We start from the raw sequence: 24,012 nt of genomic DNA on the forward strand, positions 1-24,012 counted from the left end.
GGGGAGGAGGTTCAGGCCCTAGTCAATGGTGACAGTTGTTTGTCTGTCTTAGCCACCACCACCACAAACAGTACACTTGCTAGGTTCTCTGCACGGTACCACACAATTTCTGTGATTATCTCATTTAATTCTCCAGGGAACCGTAAAGAAACAACTGTCGTATCTTGTGTTTGACACACAGGCTTAATGATGTGATGTCGTGAGGTGATCACAGCTGCAAAGTGAGACCATGTCCGTAGCAGGATTTGAATGCAGATCTGGGCATCAGAAGCCTCTCTTCTTTGTGCCCTCTCTGGCCCCTGCCCTGGTCCTGCTTCCTAGGCAAGCAGTGGGAAGGCCTCTTCCTCTTTCTAGACGTGGGAGTGAGGACTTTCTGTATTTAAGAGATAAAGAGCACTTTCTGGATGATTTTTATCAGCTCAAGCAAGCCTGTTTGACTTACAGGAAGAAGGCCGCTCCATTGCATTTGGAGAGAGAAAGGCAGTGGTGAGCACTGGGTAGACTTATAAATAAACCGTCTGCCGAGGGCATTGTCTGTCCCCAGCCGGACAATGAAGGACTCATATTGACACCACAGCCTGTTATTCACGTCAAAGCTGCCCTTTGGACAGAAAGACCTGCTTGAGTAAGAGAGGGCCACCGAGATGCCAAGGAACCCTTCCTCCGACTGGCTTCCCCAGACCTGCTGGGTGAGTCCAGCTGCGGCTGGGGCTGGGCCTATTTCCTGAGGCCGCAGCCTGGTGCCCTAGGCATGCAAGGAGTGAGCAAGGTGTATACAGCCGGCCTGTGCTGGTACTAACCTGAGCTGTGAGGGCTGGAACTAGGCAGCTTCTGCCCTTTTTGCAGCTTTGTGGGGGCACCTGAGCTGGGTCCCAGGAGTCTAAAGTCCCCAGTTGCCCAAATGGTTACCATTCGCCAGAGAAGGCAGACAGAACCCAATCTTCCACCACCACTCTCAGGCTCTTCTCGTTTTGGTGCCTCCTATTCTTGGCTGAGAAGCTATGTTGGCTCCCTACTTCCCAGGCTCTTTTGAAAATGGAAGCCCACAGTAGCTGCGTCGGGTGGCCTGGCCCTGCCAACTGAGTGGGTGATTTGTTACAAGTCCAGCAACTTCCTGGGCTTCAGTGTCCTCTTTAGTAAGTGTCTGGGCTGGGAAATCATTCAGTCAGTAAAACACTTGTTGCATGAGCACCGGCATCCAAGTGAAGAGCCAGGTGTGGTGGAATAGTGCTTGTAATCTTAGCACTGGGGAGGCAGAGACGGGAGACCCCTGGAGCTTGGTGGCCAGCCAGGTTAGCCTAATTCTTGAGTCCCAGGTTGCACACACACACACACACACACACACACACACACACACACAGAGAGAGAGAGAGAGAGAGAGAGAGAGAGAGAGAGAGAGAGAGAGACACGGAGGGAGGGAGGGAGGGAGGGAGGGAGGGAGGGAGGGAGGGAGATCATGCTTGCTGAATGCTGGTAAGAAGCCTGGGGACCTATACACATGTGCACTCACACCCATTCGCACACATGCACTTGCTCAGGCAGAAAGTGACTAGGTTGAATGCTGATGAGGGGTCCAGGACCCTCAGGGCACAAGGCTCAGGGTTCTGCACCTCTCTGGATTCACATGCACTTCTCACCTGCAGGGTCTCAGGCAGTTGGCATGCTCATTTCATGGGGACACTGGAGTTGTTAGGGGGATGAAATACAATAATGTATGCTTAGTGCTCAGTGTTGAGCCAGTCCCATGGTGAATGCTCGTAAATAAATTATGTCAGTAATACTTATTTCAGGGGAAAACTCTGTTTTCAAGTCAGAACACTATCTATTAAGTCAAATGTTCCCCTGATTTAATTCCTGCTAGCACCAAATAACAATAATAACCATAGTACCCATAGTTTGGAGACTGTCCCAAGAGGTCCACCAGAGCTGTGCCTCTGAGCTTGCTTCCTGATCTGTGCCCTTATGCAGAGACAACCCTGGGTATCTGCCTGGCCTATCCTGGCCTGGCTGGCTGCCTGGGCCTTCCTGCTGCCCAGCTGCTCTACAGGGTAGCTACAGGTGCTTTTGTCTTTCTGACCCTCTGCTGAATGCAGACAGTAGCTTTACCTGCTGCCCTGATTGGTCTCACTCTCTGGACCTGTATTTCTCTGGCCGACGCAACCATGGCCATGAAGAGGATGCCTCGTGCATCTCTTCACCCAGAGATGCCATGGGCTTCTGTACCCCAGAAGTGCAGTGAGCCTTCCTTGCGCAGAGACCAGTTCTCATTGGCCCCAGCTATTCTGGGGTCTCTCCCTGGGTCCCCAGATCTCACCCCTCATGGTCAACTTGAAGCATCTATAGATGACAGTATCAAAGCTGCCCTAAGTATGCACTGCTCACAGATAGCTAGGGACTCATCCTTCCTGTTGAGGAACCCCAAAGTTCCTAGAGATGGCTGAGACCATAGGTCTCTGACACCTACCAGGTAGGTGATTGGCATAACTTAGTACTGTTCTGTGTTTTGCTTAATTGATGGGACCAGAATTTGAGCCTAGCTCCCAAACTCAAGTCCTCACCTGCCTACTGGTCCTGCTGTCCAGAATGTTCCTAAAGGAATGGTCAGGAGGAGAGGGAGGGGACACAGCTTCTGACCACTGGGAGAAGCAATTCTGCTCTGAAACAACATGTTTCTGCAGAATTTCTTTATCCTAAACCATTGCATTCAGGAATGGGCAGGAATGGGGTCTGCTGAGGCCGAGTCTCTGCTAGGCACTGAGGACAAGATGGTGACCCCAGAGTTAAGATTCCTGTCTGTGGGGAGCCTGAGAGAAAGCACTGGTAAACAAGCCAATTATCTACATCTTTAGTAATCACAGTGAGTGCCAAGGAAGAAACAAGTGCTAGATGGGAAATTCTGGGAGGTGGGGTGCAGGGGTCTGATCAAGCTATGTGATAATGAGGGTGGGGAGTAACGTGTGGGGAAAGTCTGAGTGGTTGAAAGGAGACCTGTGTGGCTGGGGACAGTGGCCAAAGGACAAAGTAACTGAATAAAATGAACACCTTGTACGTTGTCTTCTGTCCCATTTGTCCCTGGAGAGCCAGCAGTCTGGCTCAGCCTGTCACATACATGCGTCCAGTTGGGGCTGGGGCCCACAGATGGTGATGAGGTCTACACGGGACCAGCTTCCTGCCCCAGCCAAGGGGCACATACAGATGACATCACTGTCTGTTTATGCTTCCTGAAGGCCACCTCTGCCTTTGAGGCATGAATGGGAGGACTGACCTTGGCCCTTGATCCCTTGTCCTGGTGAATACCACCTGCCATGCCTGAGCACCTTCAGCTGTCACCGAGGGAGGGGGAGGCCTAGCGTTCATTCTTTGTGTAAGTTTGGGTTCTCCTGCCTGGGGTCACCTGGCCCTGCACCTTGGTTTATTGGCTTTGGTCCTTGTTCAGACCGGTGTAGGGAACTGCCTCAAATGAAATGTGGAGAACTGGGGATGATAATGAAATCAACTGGACTGTTTCCCCAGTAATTCTAGAGACTGATGCATCATTAATGTTGGTAATACAGTGCCTGTCAGCTCACAAACTTCTCAATAAATGTGCAGCTGGCAAGCTCTGATAGAAATTGGAGGCAAGCAGAGAATGAGATTTGGGGCCTTTGATATATGGGGTGTCAGTGGCACTGTGAAGTTTTTATCAATTTCTGTCACTTTGGGCTTTTGTGCACACTACCTATGTGGTCTGCATGGCCCCTCTCATGGGCTGCTTGGCTGCTGACTGTGCCCTCACATTAATGTGAGGGAGAGGAGTTGTTGCAGGGGGCCCTCCACATCCTCCTGAGTCTTTACCCTGGGGCCTGTTACTCAGAGCTGCTCAGACCAACCCAGACATGGCAGCACCAGAGGCCTCTGGACTGGTCTCATGGATCACTCAATCACCATGTCAGTTTTGGGTGAGACTCTGTCGAAAGCAATAGTTCTCAATCTCTGGGTCCTGACCTTTTCACAGGAGTTGCCTTAGACCATTGGGAAACACAGACATTATATTACAACTTATAACAGTAGCAAGTTACAGTTATGTAGTAGCAACAAAATGATTTTATGGTTGGGTTAAAGGGTTGCAGCGTTATGAAGGTTGAGAACCACTGGCCTAGAGGGACTTAGGTTCCCAGGTGGAAGCCTGGGTGTGAGCTTAGGGGTGTGGGGATCAGAGCTAGAGTGGAAGTGTATGGGTGGATGAGAAGTAAGGCACGTTAGGTAGGAGAAGCTGTGTGGACCCAGGCTCCGAACTGCAGGCAAACCCTGAGATTTATGGCAGTGAGGAAATGGACCAGGCTAGCCCTGGATGTGTGGGCAAAGGGACAGTAGACTTTCAGATGCAGCATAATGTGGTGGTTGGTATGTGCATGCTGGAGCCAGGCTGCTGGGTCCCAGATCCCAGCTCTTGTGTTTGCCAGCTGGTGCCTCGGTTTTTTCCTTTTGATAGAAACACCCCATACTTCGAAGGCTCCTGTGACTGATCACGGATGAAATTTGTAGGATATCCAAGCCCATCCGTCGGTCAGACATGGAGCTGGGATTTGAGCTCATGTGACCTTCAAAGCCTGGAGGCTTCAGGATGCTGCAGAGGCTGAGGCTGGGACTGAAGTAGTGCTAGGGTGGCTAGGAGAACACCACACGCATGCACACACATACACAAGAATGAGGTCTCAGCCCCCTTCGGAGCTCCACCTCCGGAGGCCAACATCACCAGCAGGGGGGTTAATTATGAGAGGAGAGCATGAGAGGGTTCAGCGTCTCAAGAAAGCTGGAGAAATTTTGAGACCAGCGACTAGAATGTGGCCACATAAGGAATTTGCTGGGGCTCCTGGAGTTTAGGCGGAGATGGTGGTGATTCCAGGCAGATGGACTAGAAGCCAAACAGAGCAGGGCAGGGGCTTGAATCTTCCTGCCATGTCCTGTGCAAGAATTAGGGACAGGCCTCAAGAGGCCCAGTGTCTGGAAACCAGAATGTAAGGATTCTTGAGTTGTAGGGAGAACTGGAGCCAGGAGGTCCCTCTGCCACAACCATAGTGTCACTGACCTGCTGAGACCTGACATGGGGGTGTAGGAGTTCATTGTGCTGGTGCTGGGAGACCAGTGCTCCTGGGGGCCTTCTGTAAGAGGGAGGAACCTCTAGCCACTCTGAACATGGTGCTCTTGGGCCTCTCCAGGCTGCCTGTGAGGTGCTTCTCCCTCCCCAGTCTCTGTGGAACACAGGAGATGCCTCTGGATGCTCAACCTGTGCTTGCTCTCCCAGGAGGGCAGGGTGCGAGGTCTTGGGAATCTCAGGAAGAAGGGTCTTGAGAGGGCCATGGAAGACAGAGGTTCTCCACTGTGCCCTAGCAGGGGACCTCTGTAATCAGCCTGGAACCCTTGCTTGTTTCCATACCACAGTTCTAGGGAGACTCTTCTCCAAGGCCTTTGTGCCCTTAGTTTGGAGTATCCCTTCACCTCAAAACACCTGCTCCTGTTCTGTGGAATGGGAGCATCGTAGGGGTCAGTGGCTTCCTCTCACTCTCAAGGAGCAAGTCCTGGGAATAGCTGGAGCAGCCCACTGATTTGATCCTATCACAGTTGGCCCTAACTGTTGCTGTGACAATAGGTATCAGGCCCTGAAGGAGTGGCCCAGACCAGGAGCTCAGAGACTCACTGAGGACAAGACAAGTCAGGAGCTTCCCACAACATGAGTGTCTAATGAGCCCTGCCAAGGGAGCAGAGGCTGCAAGTCAACTTGTTAGGAAAGGGCAATCAGGGAGGGCTTCCCAGAGGAGGAGGAGACAGGCCTTTGCATGACATCCTGAATGATGTCCTGTTTCTAGCAGAGAGGGGCGAGAGAGGACATCAGCTCTGCATCCACATAACTAACTCGGGCCTTCTTATGCATCATGGAGGCCTTGAACAGCAACCATGCCTCAGAGGACTCAGGTAGGAGTGATGCCCCAGACCCTATGCACTACAGAGCAGTTGTGGCTGCCAGTGGGCTATTCTTACAGGCCCCAGAGCCCTGCTGTGGTCCAGGAGGGACGTCGAGTCTGAGACCCATCACACTGATTCCTAGGGCTTATGGACCAGATGCTGAGCCCCTCTCAGCACAGCTGGACAGGTACCTTGGAAGCCAGGTGGAGAGCTTCAGGTCAGAGGAGCACAGAGCCTCTGCCTCCAGAGCATCCTAAGAGGACAGGATGCCCTGGAAGGAAAGAGCTGACTGTGTTATGGAAGACTCTTGAGGGAGTGAGTCTTGGAGGGGACTGTGGGGGTACACTCGGCTGGGGCCAAGAGAGAGGAGAAGCAAGCTCTTCCTTTGAGAGTGATTCAGCACAGGCTCGCACACACCTTCCTGAGCAGCCCTATGCAGTTGTGTAGAGGAGGGCAAGGGCTCAGCAGCCCAAGGGAGCCACTCCACTATACGTCTAATGGAGAGGGGTATGCGGTGCAGGCAGAGAGCTGAGCTCACTCTGATGGCAAAGTGGGAGGGAAGGGTGATTCCCAGGCCAGAAAGTGAGGGAGGACATGGGAGGCACCAGGAAGAGCAGGCTGAGGGACAGACACGAGGGGAGGTGTTGACTGAGGGGTACACTCTCAAGCAGGGAGTCAGCCAGGCCTCCCAGGCAGAGGTTGAAGGGCCTGGTTTCTTTGTCTGGACCTACTGTGCTCTGTGTGCCCTTGGATGTTTCTGAGAAGGTCAGTGCCTGTGTGACAGTGACCCATCTGTGTGTTTTTACATGGTGTAGCCAGATTCATGGACCTGCAGGTCAGAGACCAGGCCAGCCATGCATGGATTCTCTCTAGACAGGGTCCAACACCTGCCCCTTGGATGTTAAAGTCCAGGGTAAACCAGGTCAAGGAAGGAGGAAGGCACAGGGTCAGGTGACAGCTGTTCTGGCAGGTGTGCCATCATCTGGCGTGAAGATGGCTGTGGGGCTGAGGGGTGGCCTCATTTCTCACCTCGCTCCCTGGTGCCAACACCTACATGGTGCTATGGGGTGCTAGCCCTCCGTGCTGAGCATTCCCTGTCAGGAACAGGTGTCCATTCCTCACTGGCAGTTGGTACCGTGAATGAAATAACTAAGGACCAGAGAAGGCGAGTGACCTGCCCTAGCGACACAGTAAACAGACCTTCCATCTGCCTCCCAGAGTCCCATGCCACCATGATCCTGGAGGCTTTGGGATAAACTGGTTGGGCCAGGATCTGGCCAACTCCTCTGTCCCTCAAAACACACATGCAGGGCCATGTGCCTACTCAGTGCGTCTTTACCCCACCTTAAAAACAGAGGCAGCCACCAACCCAGAAGGCCTAGCCAAAGTTTGGCTTGGACCAACCCTCCTGGGATGGCAGTAAAGTCCCTGAGCTCGCTGACTGAGAGGCAGAGTCCCAGCTCTGCAAGCATAAACATAGCTATTTTTAGCCCTCACAGGGCTGTGAGCGCAGCAATGTGACCTGAATTTGGCTCAGCCCCTCATCCTGCCCCACCCCGGGACAGCAGACCTCTCCTGCCCCTGACACTCCCCATCAGCTCAAGGCAGCTCTGGGAGTTACTGAGCATGTTCAGGAAGGGTACTGGGCTGGCTCAGACAGGGGTCCTTGAAAGGATGGCCAGGATCCAGTCAGGCATATCCTCCATGCGGAGGTTAGCTTGGCTAACAGGATGTGGTAGGCAGAGAGATGTGGCATTAGAGTCTCAAAGGAGATGTAGAAGCCATTTATGTCTTGTGTTTTTTTTTTTGTTTGTTTTTTGTTGTTGTTTTTTTTTTTCCTGTGGTGCTGGGTACCCCTCTGGTCTGGCTGGGCCTCAGGAAGCCTGGGCTCTGCCTCTGTCTCACAGACTCCCAGGCAGTCATGGCTGCTCTCAGTTCTCAGCATCATCATCTAGGGAGTGGGGGAGTTTGTGGATGTTCACTCACTTTTTCTTTCAGCAAACCCTGAGCTGCCATTTTGTGCCAGCCACTGGCCATGCCCACAGAGGCCAGCCTGACTAGGTGCCCACCCTCCTGGGCTGTTGTTATTGGGCAGAGATGGGTGGGACCATGGAAGGCAGAATAAATACACACAGAAGGAATCAGCTTTGGGGGCATGCAATATAGGAATGGCAGCATTGAGTGTTATTACAGAAGGCCATGTGTTTTAGGTAAGGGCACCCGTGGAAGGACCTCTTGGGACACTACAGATCTGGTCACAGTGTGGTCAGAGAATTGGAGAGAAAAAGACATGTGCAAACGCCCTGGGGCAGGAATTCATTTAGGGTCTGAGGTACTGACGGAGTGGACAGCAATGGAGAGGAGTCTGTAAAACAAGGTAAACAAGGACCAGAAGCACACAGGGTAAAGGCAGCAAATAGGAAGAGTTTAGTGCAGGGAAGAGGACAGAGTGAGCCTGAGAGCCAGAGAAGAGAGGCTGCCCTCCTGCCAGCAACGGAGGTGAGCAAATAATATGCCTGTCTACAAGGAAGCAAGTACCTTGGCTGAAGGCAGCCTCAGTGTCAAGGTCGATTGCTTAGTTTATGGGTCTGACCTATGGGTGTTAGACCCTGGGCTCCCGTGGGGTGGACATCGGTTGATCCAGAAGGAACCGTGAAGAAGGAGGATAAACTGGCTGAGGGCAAGCAGACCGTGAAAGGGCAGTGTCATGGTGGATGCACTGGTTTGCTGTGTCTGTTGACATCCAAGAGAGTGGTTTTATGGGTCCAATCAAACCCAATGCTAGCAGGCCCCACTACCTGGGGCACTCTGCCAACCTCCTGGGGCGGTGTGGGCAGGAATGTCTTGGGCTTTGTTTTAGTGTATCTGGGACCACGGCTCTCTGAAGCTTGGCTTGTAGGTTGTCTGGCCTGGGTGGAGCTGTGTGCAGTGGGTGGGGTCTGCAGCCTGGGTACAGAGGGGTTAGAAACCCCACCTGGAAGAATAGATTTGGCATTGCTCAGCAGGTGCGTGCCTTGGGCATGGAACACTGTTCCCTTTCTCCTGTCCCTGGGCCCTGGGGGCCACTGCTGTTCCGTGTTCTCAGCTAGGAACTTCTGATTGTGACATAGCAGCTGCCTCTGGTGTGCCCACTGGGATTCGAAGCCAGAAGGGACAGCAACATGTGTGGGGATTTTCACAGCAGACTCAGTTTCCCTGTGCTGTGTGCTGGCCAGCATGGGGATCCTAGACATGTCCCTTTCCTTCCTAAGCCTTGGCATTTCTGCCTGAGACTCTGGAACACAGTGGAGAGCCTCAGGGCTTTGAGACTGGAAAGGTCATTTTGTAACTCAGGCCAGTAGGTTGAGCCTGGTGGAGCTGGAGGGAGCTGGTTAGTATGGGATAGAGCAGGGAGGGCTGTGACAATTCCTTATTGCAAAAGCCCCTGTACAGGCTTTTGCCTTGTTGACACTGACACCTTACTGTGGGCATAGGCATTATGGAGGTCACTGAACTGCAAGCCATCAGCGAGTACCTGATGTTAGTCCGGCCTCATCTGCCTTTCCTCAATTCTACATTGCAACTAGAATCCTAATTTGGGGAGAGGGCTCCTCTACTGTTGTGGTTCCCGAGAGAGCCATAATCCCAGCCAGTGACTCCTTCCGAACCTAACAAGGAGGCTGTGAGCCTCACTGAACCTTATGGTAGCTTTGAGGACTCTCTGTGCCTGTGTGTATCTCCTGCAGCATGTGTGTGTTTGCTGGTCTGGGTTTGTGCTGTGGTAGAAAGTGAGGAAAAGAGCAGATGTTACATCCAGTTGTCACCAAACTGTTCTTGAAATGCTATAAATATTTTCTAAAAGATAAACTTCCCAGGCTGATGCGTTAGTACCTGCTCAGAAGCTAATTCCTGAAAATTAAGACAAACAACCTCTAAAATCATAGCTGTTAACCTCAGGTGTAAAAACTGTTAGCACAGCCATGGGTCAGGGTGACACCACTCTGCCTAAGTGACTGTGTAGCAGAGACGAGGAACCTTGGCTTACTCAGAAGGCGTCGATAAGCAGACTCAGCTACTCACTGCTGTGCCACTTCAAGTCTGTGAGTCCTTGTCTTTGAGCCTCCTTGCTTGTCAGCAGGGTGCTGTTCATGGCCACCCCTCAGATCCCGTGAACCTTGTTGAGATGACCTCAAGCTCCTAAAAGGTTGACAGAGATGGCTGCGCTGTATTCACTGTTGTACTAATCAGAACCAAGGAGTCCTGTCTGTCCCCAGACGACTCTGCTCTTAGCCTGTGTCACCTTCCAACAACCAAAACACTTACATGCTGCTGTTTTCTTCTAGCATTGCTGGGCTGCTGGGGGCTGCAGCTTGTGGTAAGCAATAGCCCCATAGTACCATCATTCATGAACCTGCTCTCATCTTTAACTTGTATTCATGGTGGTTAAAGCTAATTTCGTATTAAGATGGTGCTGTGAACTTTTTAGAAATGTATTTAAGCAAAAGTTGTGAGTTGACTTCACCTAGAATATTCTGAGGACATCCGTGAGGAGAGCAGGAGCAATAACAATGTGCAGGAGGAGAACTGGGATGTCTTTTGGGATGCCCTTCCTCTGAGGGCTCATGGAGTTGTCTTAGGACTGTGGCTAGAGAAGGGAAGCACAGATCCTGGTGGCCTATCACTGCCCCACCAAACACACAGAGAAATCCCATGCCCAGGACCCAGGCAGAGAGAAGCTGCTATACTTCTACAGCGTTTGGGCCAAGAGTCTGGAAGGGTCTGATGACATCTCCGGTTCACACCCACTGTGTTTCCCCTAAAGATCTCAAACTGGGGTCCCAAGCTTGCATCTGCCAGCTGATATCTCCCAGGCCAGAACCAAGACTAGGCCTCTCTTAAGTTGGCTGTGATTTATCTCAGTGGAATGTGATTGTCACTGTCACTTTGTGTTAGTTCCTGTCGAGGAATGATAGCCCAGAGTGCCATGTAGGATGATAATTCTAAGGCCACATTGGAACTCTGTAAGAGAGCCCAGGGATTGATTGGTAATGCCTACCCATAGGTGTGGGAAAGGAGCTCGGGGACACTTGTGCTATCATTCGTCACCCAGGATCTTGTGGCTGGAGCCCGTTGCCACTCTAGAGATGAACAGGGGGATTAGCTAGCCAGTAATAGAACCTACAAGCAAGCTCCCATTAGGACTCAGCAGTCCTCGGGGGCCAGCCCTTGGCTAGATATACTTTGCATGTTCATGAGGCTCCTCCAGGGCATCCCTGGTTTCAGATCCCTGAACAGTGTTCTTTGTGACTTCACCAGCATTTGAACTGTGGTTCGGGGAGCCCAACTGCCTTTCTGTCCTTCCCAGAGCCTCTGACGTCACCTTTGCCTTCATGCCTGCAATGGGAGGGCAGACCCATTCATCCCCATTTATCAGCTGAAGAAACAAGGCCCAGGCTTGGCAAGGAGCTTGCTTGAGATCACACAAAGGGGGCATGCAGAAACCTGGCCTGAACTCATGACACTCATCTCCTGACCACTTCCCCATCCACTCACACTGATAACTCAGAAGACGGTGGTTCAATCCCCAGTACCCCTTTCCAGCCCCACAAATGGGTGCTTAGCCTTGAGTGGCTCATGGTGGCCTTCAAGTCTCTGTGGCCTGGAAAGTGAGATCTCTGTGACCAAACAACCTAGTGCGCTACTGCCTACTTCCTTCCCCTGGGTTTCTTGATCCATCAGATGGGTTATCAGTAGCACACGAGCTGTTGTGTAAGTCCTCAGTTCATGGTGTGTATACATTCAAGGTAGGGTCTGGAGGCCCCTGTGTCATCCATTTGCCTGTGATTCAGAATGGCAGAGTGCTCAGCAGGAGCAGCTCGTGGTCTGGCCAATGGGCAGCCACATGAGCACTCAGAGTGCATTCATGTTTGCAGCAGGGACAGAGAGCCTGGGCCCACAGGACAGAAGGATGGTGGCTGCACCCACTGTCCCACTCTGGGGAGGTAGGTGTGTCAGAAAGGCTCATGCTGTGCAGGGAGACAACTTGGAGCAGGGCTGGGGGTAGGGACTAGCGAGGAGGGCATCAGGCAGAGGTGTAAAATGTTGTAGGCAGAGAATCTATTACAGGGCTGACCCAGTCTTGCACCTCACAGCATCCGAGGCATCTTCAGATAAAGCTAGGCAGCAGGGCAAACCTGAAAAGAGGTGGAGCCTCGCAAGCTTTTCCCTGGGGGCAGGCTCAGAGAATCCTTCCCCGAGGCCAAGCTTCAGGGACTGTCTGGTATTCACTGTCTGATGAACAGGTCCCCATCGTCTGTCTGTCTGCCTGCCTGCCTGTCTGCCTTCCTGGCTGTCTCTGCTCTCCTCATCTGTCTGAGCAGCACCCACAGCTCCTCCCCAGTGCTCTGTCACCATGCATCCACTTTCAGGCTGGTGGTGACACCAGCGGCCCATTCAGAGACCTATTCATTCTGCTGCCGCTGGGGCAGGCACAGGGCCCGGTTTTAATCATATGTGCTCTACCACGAGCTACAGATGGCTGTATTATTAATAGTCATAATTAATCAGCATCCACGAGATCTTTTCCCCAGCAGCAGATCCTCAGCTTGAGCAGCCCCGGAGGCCCTGAGCCCATCCCCACTTTACAGATGGGAAGTGATGTGGGCCAAGGGAGGGGACTCCCCCTGGGTGTAACTGACAGTGGATCCATGCTTAAATGCCTGGTCTGGTGACAACCCACAGTGTTCCTGTTGAGGAATAGACTGTCCCGTCTCCCCTCCCCCATCCTCCTGTGCCCATAGGATACTAGTCACTGGTAGAAGCTGTCGGTGCTAGGCCTGGAGGCCAGTGCCCAAGCTGTGAACGTGCTTCAAGGCTTGGCTGAACAAGGAGTGAGAAAGGTTAAAGCCAGGAGGGCCTGGCAGCGAGCAGGGCAAAGGGGGGGGGGGTCCTAGCTCGGGTGCAGGTCGGGGGAGGGGCAGTCATGGAGTGAGGGATGCCAAATGCCAGCATCCTCCCTCTTTTCTCCAAGTCTGGCCGCGGTGATTTAAACGGCTGCGGCAAGTGGCTTCCTGATTTATGGGGCTGCTGTGAGCATCCCAACTATGCAGCACAGCAGGGACAAGGGCTCCTTAGCCAGTCCTGTAGATGGCTGCCTTCCTTGTGCTCTCTTTGCTTGTTTCCCTGTTCTGGCCACCTCCAGAATGACTACTGTGCATGAGGGTGTACACATGTGTCCTGACCTGTGTCTGGGAACCACGTGCTGTGTGCATCAGGGTCTGTTCCCATCCTTGCTCTTGGTTCAAGCACAAATGAGCATGGTGTGCCATACACATCTACCTGCCAGCATTCAGAGCCGTACCTGGTCTTGTGGGGTGGATGTCTGCTTATCAGCCTGTGTGCATGCCTGTGTTTGACACACAGTGATCAATAGTGATCATCAGGAATGTTAATGGGGTATGTCTGTATATACACACACATGTGCATTCACCCACTGACTTACTTTGCGCTTTCCACCCTAACAAGCCCGTGTGTAAGAAGACGTGGGATAGGTAAGGAGAACATGTATGCGTGCGTGTGTGCGTGTGTATGTGTGTGCGTGTGTGTGTGTGTGCGTGTGTGTGTGTGTGTGTGTGTACACACACAAAATACTCAGTGTGTTCCAGGTACCTGACCTGATCATAGGTTCTTGAATAAGGCTTTCTGCCCTTAACATCAGGAAAGAGTGGCCATGCCAGGAACTCTTCAGGCAGTAGGGAGATAGCTTCATTTGTCCTTGGAGCCTTTTCCTATCTTTGTCCCACACCCCTACCCTCACCTCAGATCACCATACAGTCTCTGCTTCTCCCCCACCATGTCCACCAGCTGTGAGCCAGGCCATCGGAAGAGTACTGTGTCATGGAAGCCCATGCCCAAAGCATCAACCCAGGTTCTGTCAGGAGCATGTGGCTGTGGGCAGTTCCTTCTACCTCTCCATCCTGTGTTTTCCTGTTTGCTAGTGGCTTCCAGGGCGGCCATTTTGGAATTAAGTTCAGCTGGAGGGTGCTAGCTAGATTACTGGGTAATTTAGGCTCCTTCCCAGTCAGGCTGGGGGGGGGGGAGGTGCGTGTTCTCCATCATGGTAATAATGACCTTCACTGGCTGCCTCCACGAGCCTTTCACTCTGTTCTGTTTGTAGTGCTAGAGATGGAGCCCAGGGCCCCATCATGCAAAGCAAGCACTCTTGCTTGAAACAGAATCTTAATAATATGCCTAGACTGACCTCAGACTTGAAATCCTCCTGCCCCAGCCTCCTGAGTGCTAGGATTACAGTCTTGAACCAGCATGCCCAACTTCATGGGACCATTTTGAGGACCAGATGAACAAAGGGCTCTGAGAGGAAGGCGGGATGATGGGTGAGATAAAGCCCACAGCACTTGTCAAAGCTCTGGGCTTGAGCAATGAGGAGTGCAAGGCCATTAGTGACTGATAGAGGTCAGGACCCAAATTCTCAAACAGCTACTCTGACCTGGAATCTCAGACAGCGACTTTCTCTTTAGCTCCATCCAAGTCTCTGTGGAACTTGGAGTCTGCCTTTCATGATGCTGTAGTTTATCTCATTCTCCATGCAGCAGAGGAAGGATAAGGGAGATGCATGGTCACATACAGTGAATGCACACGGTAGTGGCTCCCATCACCCTACTTAGTAGCCTGTCACTGCACAGGTGGCCCTGAATCTGGAAAGCCAGGCAGGTGCATGGTGAATGGCATTGCACCAGGGTAGGATGCCTATTTGTGAGGTTCTGTCTATGCTTCTAGACTTATTGTCTGCTAGAATCAACTATGTGGCATCCAGGCCTTTGTAGGGTGCCACACTGAGTAGTGAGGCCATTGTTTCTGGTCTTTGCTAGCTACAAGGGAACTGGCATTTGGCACCACCCAGCTCCTCTATGCTAGACCTGAGGTCACCTTGATCTACTGCCTTTGGTCCACAAGGCCCTGTAAAGAAGCCTGAGGATGAGGGGGATACAGATCACATTCCACCTGAACCTGGTGAGAGCTGCCGGCCTTGTACCAACCCAGAAAACCGCCAGCCCTGGATTTAGAGCTGTGGGGTTCAAACAGAACCCTGTGTCTGGTGGGTCCCTGGGAGCGCCAGCTTCCTGGCAGCTGCTGGGTGCAGAGAAGTAGACAGAGTCGCTAGCAGAAATGAGTCCCGGCCACCCAGGACACCCTCACAGATAGACTTCACAGAGACATATGCAGGGCTGCAGGGATTTGGAGGGTCATGGGGCTTAGATAGAAGGCAGACTAAAGTGCATCCAGACCTCGACGGACAGAAAGGATTCGGCTAGCTTGAGAGAGCAGTGTGACAGCGGGCATGGGTGTGAGGACAGAAATTTGGAGTGGCTCTGGAGGAAAGGCGAATCCTCTTCCCTCAGACATCAGGGCCACTCTGGCTCAAATGGTCTTGTCTCTCGGTGAACAGAGGCCACGGGGTAAAGCAGATGGCTAGTGGGGGCGGGGGCAGGGGTGCCTTCAGGCCTGAGCCAAGTGAAGCCAAGTGGCCCACATAGGCCAGAGTCGAAGACCTTGGCACAAGCATTTGAGCTCTCCACTTGAAAGTTAATGATTCATTTGTGGCCAATTTCTGTGGGCATTTGCCTGGAAATTCCCAAGCCTGCCCCTTCCTTGGGCTTGGGAACTCTAAGAATACAGTCTCATTATATTTGGCTGAGAGCATCTCACCCTCTCTCTGTGGAATGGCTTTTAAACTTGTCATCAGACCTATGCAGGTTTTCCATTAGGAAGAACTGGTTCTGGGTGGTAGACTGGGAACTGGGGTGGGTGGGTTTGAGTGTAGTAAAGTTAGAGATTCACTCTGACCCTGTGTGCCAAGTGCTGATGAAAAGAACCCTGTTTGTATTCATGAAGTCCCCCATTTAGCTCAGAACAGATGTGACCAGAATTCAGTCTGGGATAATGCATATAGTGTGCAACAGCTATAAGTAGAGAGAGCAGAATTTGATGGGTAGAGAAAGAACTGTCATATGCCAAGGCCCTGGGGCATGACAGCCCAGGGTGGTCAAATCATTGTAGTGTGAGTAGGTTACAGAGACTTCTGTGAACACACCAACAAGTGAAGACCGGGAAGGCTGGAGAGTTTGACCGTCACAAGCGCTAGTCACAAGCGCTAGTCATGCGAAGTCAGAGCTGGAGCCAGGTGTGTTTGTTTTGGATTATGGAGTCATTTGCCCATTTGGGTCTTGGTTTTGCTAGCCAGCAGAACTTTCTCCATAGCCTGCTCCCAAAGCTCCGCCAAGGGCCCTGCACCTGTACGAAGCCTGTATTAGAGAGAAGCCGCCATGAGTAACAACAACCCAGCTGAGTGATGACAAGAATACACAGGAGCCCTGAGACATTGGCAGGAGCACACGTCGGGGAGGGACTGAAGCACGATGTCACTCTGAGCCTGGTGACAAATAAAGCAGTGTTGGTTGGGGTCAACTCCCAGAATTCCATGTCCCCGGCAGGCTATAGCCAGCTACCCTGGAGGCTCACCCTTGTCTCATGGGAGCCATGTGGCTTTTCCCATCCTGAATTTTTCTGTCCCTGTTTGTACAGGTAGAACCCAAGAGGGGACAGTTGATAGCAGAGCAAAGGCTAGATTCAGGGTCCTACCTCTGCATTAGCTTGATGTACCCATACTCCTACTCCATAGGCCCCTTCAGCCTGAAGGATGTTTCCTGAATCCCAGGCCGCTTCTCCTAAGCAGCTGAGAAAGGGACCCTTTGACTTTGCAGACTGAAATTCTTCTGGCAATGCCTTGACAGTCCCTGGTGTGATGGTAAACATCTACTCTCCGTAAAATGTCTCCCCGAGACAGCAGCTTGTTCTGATGAGGGTGTGATCCACACTTGGCAGGGCCTCTGCCACAACTGACACCCTGAAAAACATTCAGAAAGACCAATGTGTGCTGGGCATGGCTGGAGGAGCTGGACAGGGTCAGTCAGAGCAGCCCAGCTGGGCCTGGGATCCTCACATGGCCTCTGGCTGTAGCTGGTCCCTACGCTGTGAGGTGGGGCAGTATCAGGTGTCTCTTGGCTCCCACAACCCTGGTGTCTGGGTCCTTGACACGGTTAGGCAGCAGTGGAGATCCTGTCTCCCAAGGGTAGCATTGCCAGGCCTGTCTGTGGCTGAACACTTGGACCTACAGCCCCAGGGTCTGCGTCACACTGGCTTAGGTGTCCTGAATCAGAGCCAGGAAATGGATCTGCCGTACCAATGTGGTGGGGATACTGGCCGGGCAGCTGGGGTGAACCTCAAGCTACGGCCTGGGTATACTGAGGGTGCTAGCCTCCTACCTATTAGGCCTGCTGCTCCATGTGCCCCACCTCCCATCCTACCTAGCCAGAAGCTGCCACAAAAGCAGACCAGGCAATGTTCAGCCTTTACCTAGGCTATCTCCTGAGTGCCATTCCTGTCTTCCCCCGTCTAAGAATTTCCCCAGGAATTACTTCAGTGAACTTCCTCGGCAGTCTCCTCCAGCCGCAAAGATCCCTCTTCTCTGCATCACCTCCCCATGGAGCCCCGGTTCTGTATCCATCATTGTGTAGCATACAGTCCCACTTTCTGGCCATGGGGTCTCTCCCACCACTGTTAGCCCCCGAGGGCCTTGGGGCTTGTTTATTTGTGCATCCTGCAGGCCTGATATATAGTAGGTGCCCAATAAAAGCAGGCTGGATTTAATTAAGAGGCTCCTGAAGGTGGTGCTGGAATCTCCCTTTGTTAATAATGTCAGGAAGAGCAGAGGGTTTCACATTTGCAAGCCCAAAGCCTCACCCTCACCACATACCCCTACCCAACGTGACTGCTGGGGCTGGGGCTGGGGCCAACCTCCTGCTGGCCTCTCTCCAGCCACTGCCTTCCTTGCTGGCAGAAGCCAGCTCCCCGGGCTGCCTGGGTGATCACTCCAGAAAACACCCCAGTGGAAACTGCATGAATGATTGATAAGGGCTGAGAGCTGTTTAATATTTTCCTCCTGTTTAATGGCTATCAATAATTTAATACGCTCTCTGTATGTTTTTAAGAAATAGCACCCATTTTGCCGTCTCCGGTTTAGCGGGCTAAATGATTTAAGTGTTGGACGTGTGCTCAAAGGATGGAGGTGGAGCGAGTCAGAAATCTGGTGTCTGGAGGGGGTGGTAATGAGGGCTACCACAGCGTCTTGGCCTGTGTGTGTGTGTGTGTGTGTGTGTGTGTGTGTGTGTATGTGTGTGTGTATGGGGGGGGGCGTTGGTTAAAAGGGCGAGTGCCTTTCTGCTAAGAGCAAGATAATTGTTTTTCTGGAGCCTCAGTGGGGCAGCAGTGAAACAGCTGTTGCTCCCCAACTCTGTCCCATGCTAAGCTTGTGGCAGCTCTGGGGGCTCAGGGGCTAGGAAGGAGCTGGGTCAGTACTACCACTGTGAGATGAACCCCCACCCCCTGTCTTATTCCTTCCCCACTCCTGAAGCTTCTAAATCGTTGTTAATATGTTCAGGCCACTGCCCAGGAGGGCTGGTATCTTCCAGATGGGTTTGAGGAGATGGAGAGGGATATTCAAAGGACCTGGAAGGTCACCTGCTAGTGTCCCTCATCTTTCCAGATGCCGAGGATCACCTGGGAGATCTGATTAACTATTTAAATTTCTGGGCTGTCTTCCAGACCCACATTCTCTCCAGGGAGAAGGCAAGAAGACACTGTGGGCGCAGCAATCATCTGAGCGATTTGGTCCTCAGGGGAGTCTGAGAAATCGAAGTCCAGCTTGCTTCTGATGTACCTGTGACTTCATGGGTCCCTCCCCCTGCTTGCATACCACCATGTACAGCTGCTTTTCCAACTGCTCTTGTGATAGCTGTCTTCTCCCAGATAGGATAGACCTCCTCCCCAGGTACCTGGTGGCCCTCCCTCACCCAGCCTGGGCACGCTTCTCTGCTCTGTAGGGGCTTCCTTTCTTAGCAAAGGGTATCTGAGACTGGCAGTAGGTGCTGCGGCCTGTGTGGAATGAGGTGGCTGCATCAGACTGCTGTTAGCAGGATCTAGTGCTGGCACAGTGGGGACAGAAAAAGACCTGAGACCCACAATCAACTTGGCCTCTTGGGGCTCAGGCCTTTCCCTGAAGAGGGGAAAAGGGACCATCTGAGACGGTTAAATTAGCCTATCTTTCATGTGGGTGGTGGGCTGTGGGGCTAGTGACCACACACACACACACACACACACACACACACACACACACACACACACATTTAGAAGAGAGCTGGAATGGATGAAGCCCACAGAGGATTGTCTGTGTGCAGGCCCTAGCTGAGACCGTGTGCTGGTTACCCGTGGCAGAGTCGGGAGGCTGTTGTGCAGGCTAGGTCCGAAGCGCCGAAGTGTCCTTGTCTGTCCCCCATGCCTCTTCCTTTGCTCTTCAAGGCTCTTGTGGTCTTATTTTAGTAGGTAATTATGGGGGAATGATACACGTTTATGGTGTCATCTACAACAGAGAACTCTGTAAGCCTTCCCACCGTGGAACCTTCTTTGCATCCCCAAGTCCAGCCTCACCTTTCACTCTTTCCTGGAGATGAAGATGATGGTGAAGGAATGTTGCCTTGTTTGATGCTGGCCTATGATCTGTGTCACCAGGAAACTCATCACTGTAGGACCCCAGGGTCTCTTCCCTGAGCGATGACTGGCCTCTGCTGGAAGAGCCTTCAGAATCAGAAGAAAAAGACTCAATCCTGCCTGAGATAGGCTCTGTCCCCTCCCACCCAGAACTGTGTGCGTATGGGCCCAGAAAAGGATGGGAGGGAGGTCAAGGAAGACTTCCTGGAGGAGGCATTGCCTGGCATGGTGGGAAGGGGTAGGGCATCCCAGGTGCAGAGGTGGGGCAGCAGGGCAGTTCAGGGAGGGAGGGGCTGGACCTGTCACTCAGGCCAAGGCTTCAAGATTTGTTTGGTTTCAGCTGCTATTGAAGTGTTACAACTACTTAGAAAAGCGCCTGACACCGAGGAACCACACTGATGAGCCAGTGTGTGCATTGCTGTAGAAATGGACTGGCTAGGTGGTGGGATAGCCCACCGGACTGCTCCACACCCTACTCCAAAATGGCAATACTAGTGTGTGTTCCACCAGCAGTGATTAGGGTCCAGAAGGAGCTTTAGAAAGGCTTGATGGGTGCCTTTGCACTTGACCCCTGTGGGGATACTGCAAGAAACTCCCTGTGCTGCCCTCCCTGAGTCTCGTGTCTCCAGGCTGAAGGAAGAAGGACTAGCAGGCTGGGCAGTTTGGCCTGAGAAAGCCTTCTTCCCTGTGGCACCCTTTCCAGCCCTAGGGACTTCTCGTCTTCCAGAGCTCATCCCCAACAGTCAGTTGTCTGGAGACACAGTGGAGAGGAGTCTGTCAAAGCAGGCTTCATACCTGAGTCTGCCAGCAATGGGTAAAGCTAGGAGACATGATATACTTCTGACCTTGCCCCTCTCACTTACTAAGGAATCCTGGGAAGAGTGGGTCCCTATAAGGGCCTCAGTGTCCTCATTTGTAGAACAATAGAGAATTTCTCTCTCTCTCTCTCTCTCTCTCTCTCTCTCTCTCTCTCTCTCTCTCTCTCACACACACACACACACACACACACACACACACACACACACACCTGCCACTGCCACTGCCACTACCATGTTCTGGAACCCCAGACAGTGGGAAGTCTTTGGGATGCTCTGAGGGCCTCCTAACTGAAGGCACATGGCAGCTGGCCCACAGGTTGAGCCTGTCCAGTGAAGCCATCACTGCACCAGGATTGCTGGCCTCATTGCTCACTCACTCCCTCTTTTCTCCATCCAACACCAAATGGTCCCTGTGTCCCTTCATGACAATGTCAGAGGAAGGATACATTAGACCTTTTTTCTGATGAGGCTTTGAAAATCTGGGAGAGGGTTGGTCAATATGCCACAAATCTGCAGAGAACAGAGGGGGCATGGTCAGAGAGGGCCTCCCAGAGGACCTGAACATGAACTCCAAGGCCACTCTGGCTTGGGGCTTTGAATGACAAAGAAGAGGAGACCCAGCTGGAGGACGGGAGGCCTGTTGGTGGGGTGTAATGGTGGTATGCGCGCGTGGTGGGGAGCAGTAACTGCTGCTGTCTGTATACAGGCTATAGAGCCCACTGAGTGAGGCTGATGGTTGGGTTGCAAGTATGAATCTCAAGAGCCCATGCCTCTTCTAAGAAGACTATAGCCCCCAGTTCCCTGGAGCTCCCCTTGGATATGTGGCTGTGTTTTCCAGAAGGTGGTTTAAGGGACCCAGGCATGCTAGATTTAAAGCACTACTAAGAGACTCAGGGGTTGCCTGCTAGCCGGAACCTGGAGCTCACTGTCTCCTCTGCTCTCTCTTGCAGAACTTGTGGCCGCTGTGCTCAGACAGCATAGAGCCCACTCAGCACCTCCTTCACCGCAGCCTCCCTTCCCCAACATTGCAACAGCCTTGAGTTGTGATCGACTGACGGAAGCCTTAGCAGGTAAGTGGATGAGCCAGCTGTATTGGTACTGGGAATCTGCCACTGAGGGATGGGTAAGTGTGTGTGACCATCTGAAATAGGCGATATCAGTAGCTTGAGGAGCTGGGTGCGGAGGTGGCTCGTTCCTCTGTTTCCCCTTTGTTTCTGGGCTTCCAAACCAGAGAAGAGAGGGCAGTGGCCTAGCCTGGGCATTGGACATGTAGTTTCAGTCTATTGCCAGTGCCCTGTGTGGGCTTGGTGGCTCTCATCCTCCTGCTAAGGGTTTTGCCTTCTAATCTAGTTTCTGGAGATAAAATGACAGTCGTCATAGTAAGAGCATAGTGTCCTCTGCTCCCGTGGACACTTGACTGTGCAGAGGTGCCATGCCAAGCACCTTCCCTCCATAACTACCCTCGAGGGAGTGGCTGTCACCGTCCCCATTGTGCAGGAAGTACCCTTGGTCAAGAAGTACCTTGCCCGAGGCCTCACACCTGACCAAACCTGGGTTTACGTTCATATCTGTGCACCCTTGAGCCCTGTTCTGGTCCTCCCCATTCTGTGGCACCTTCTTGAGGGTGGGTCTGAGTGTCCTCAGAAGAGCCAACTCACGACAAAAGGAGAGGCCTTCTACTCAGTGACAGTGGCTGCTAGTTGCTATGATCTAGCTTCCTCAGATACTCTAGGAATTGGCCATTTCACACTGGATGGGGTAACTGAGGCCTAGAGAGGGTGGGCTACACAGGCAGGAAATGACAGGGCCAGAATTGGTATTAACTAACCACACTGCACCAAGTCCTCCTTTCTGCTGGGACGCCTCCCTGACTTGGAAGTAGCATCTACATCAGGGTAGAAAGCCTAGGAATAAGCCCTGCCTGGGAAGTGGTGGTTGAGCGTACCTGGGGAAGGTGAGAAGGTTACTATGCTGGTATAGAGGGGTAAGGAAGATCAAGCAAAGGGCAGCACAGATCCCGTGGAGTCCCAGGGAAGCAAAAGTTAGCTCACAGCTGTAGCACAAATCTTAAATGGTCTTATTAATAAAAAACAAAACTGGAGCCAGGTATTAGGGTGAATGCTGGAAGATCAGAGAAGCAGAGCAAGCCACAGCCTCCTCACCTCACCAATTCCTCAGTTGATACTGTTTCCTTAGACTGGAAGCCTCAGAATCCTCATCCAAATGGATCTCAGCTGAACTGCTGCTCACAAGCCTGAAAGCTTAACCAGGCTATAGTTCCTTGTCCTCACGCCTTAATACCTTTCTGCCTCCTACCATTACTTCCTGGGATTAAAGACATGAGTCACCATGCCTGGCTGTTTCCAATGTGGCCTTGAACTCACAGAGATCCAGATGGATCTCTGCCTCTGGAATGCAAGGATTAAAGGTGTGTGTGCCACCATTTTCTGGCCTCTATGTCTAGTGACTGTTCTGTTCTCTGACCCCAGATAAGTTTATTAGGTTGCACAATATTTTGGGGAACACAATACCACCACACACAGCCATGAGAGTGCCCATGAGAGTTGGTTAGAATCAGGGTGGGCTGTATCATTTGCAGGGCCGAGTGAAAAATAAAAATCAAGGCCAGTTGTTCACAAAGTGTTCAGGACTTGAAGATGCTGATGGACAAGCATAGTGAGGTCCCTTAAAGCTTGAGGACCAGGGTGACAAAGGCCAGCCCCTGAAGCCAGGTGAAGAAGCAGAATGGGCTTCTGCATACAAGTGGAATAAAGTGGGAGCAATCAAGTGAGTGTATAGGCTCCTCCACTTACAGGCCATCTACAGGCCTGCTGACTATGTGCAAGGCCCCTTGGCCTCGGAGCTTCTTCCACTACATAAGCAGTGCTGTCCCCTCCCACAGTGGGAGGCTCTGTGATGCCAGGGTCTAGCTTGTCTCCAGCAGCTGGGGACAGGCTGCATTAGGATTGTGTGGGGGGAACTCTCTTGGGCACGCTGTTCCAGCCTGCCCTACCTGCCCCTGCTGCCCAGTCCCAGCCCTGCTAAGCCAGCAGCCTGGCAGCGTGTATGACAAGGGACAGAGAGAAAGGAAGATCCAGCAGCAGAGCAGCCGCAGCCAAGGCCACCTGTTTGCAGAGCTTCCTATCTGGCCTGCTCTCTGCTTGCCCATTCCTATCCACTCGTGCCTGTGTGTTGAATGCCGGGAGCCTTCTGTGCCCCTGGACCACTACCAGGTACTACCTCTTGTGGTTCTCTGCAGTGGGCAGCGTGCTCACATAACTCATTAGATCTGGTAAAAGGCATTATTCCTATTGGCTGGATGCAAAACAAAAAACAAAAAACAAAAAACAAGCTGGGCGGCGGTGGTGGCACACGCCTTTAATCCCAGCACTCGGGAGGCAGAGGCGGGCAGATCTTTGTGAGTTCAAGGCCAGCCTGGTCTACAGAGCGAGATCCAGGAAAGGCACAAAGCTACACAGAGAAACCCTGTCTCAAAAAAACAAAAACAAAAACAAAAAACAAAACAACAAAAACAAAAACAAACAAACAAAAAACCGAACAAAGAACAAAAACCAGTGGCTGTGAGATCTAACGCCACTCCAACCTGCCCTGGGCTATGGTGAGGAGGTCCACCCGGGCCTTGAGATGG

General features: G+C 52.3%; 1 long non-coding RNA gene across 1 annotated transcript in view; it reads left to right on the forward strand.

Moving 5' to 3' along the window:
- Positions 1 to 24,012, forward strand: part of LOC118590867 — a 75,882-nt gene that overhangs the window by 21,466 nt on the left and 30,404 nt on the right. The window contains exon 2 of the long non-coding RNA XR_004945863.1: positions 21,314 to 21,433. This is a non-coding gene — a long non-coding RNA (uncharacterized LOC118590867). The remainder of the gene's footprint in view (positions 1 to 21,313; positions 21,434 to 24,012) is intronic.

The sequence above is a fragment of the Onychomys torridus genome, chromosome 9, assembly GCF_903995425.1.
Source record: "Onychomys torridus chromosome 9, mOncTor1.1, whole genome shotgun sequence".
Classification (NCBI taxonomy): Eukaryota; Metazoa; Chordata; class Mammalia; order Rodentia; family Cricetidae; genus Onychomys; species Onychomys torridus.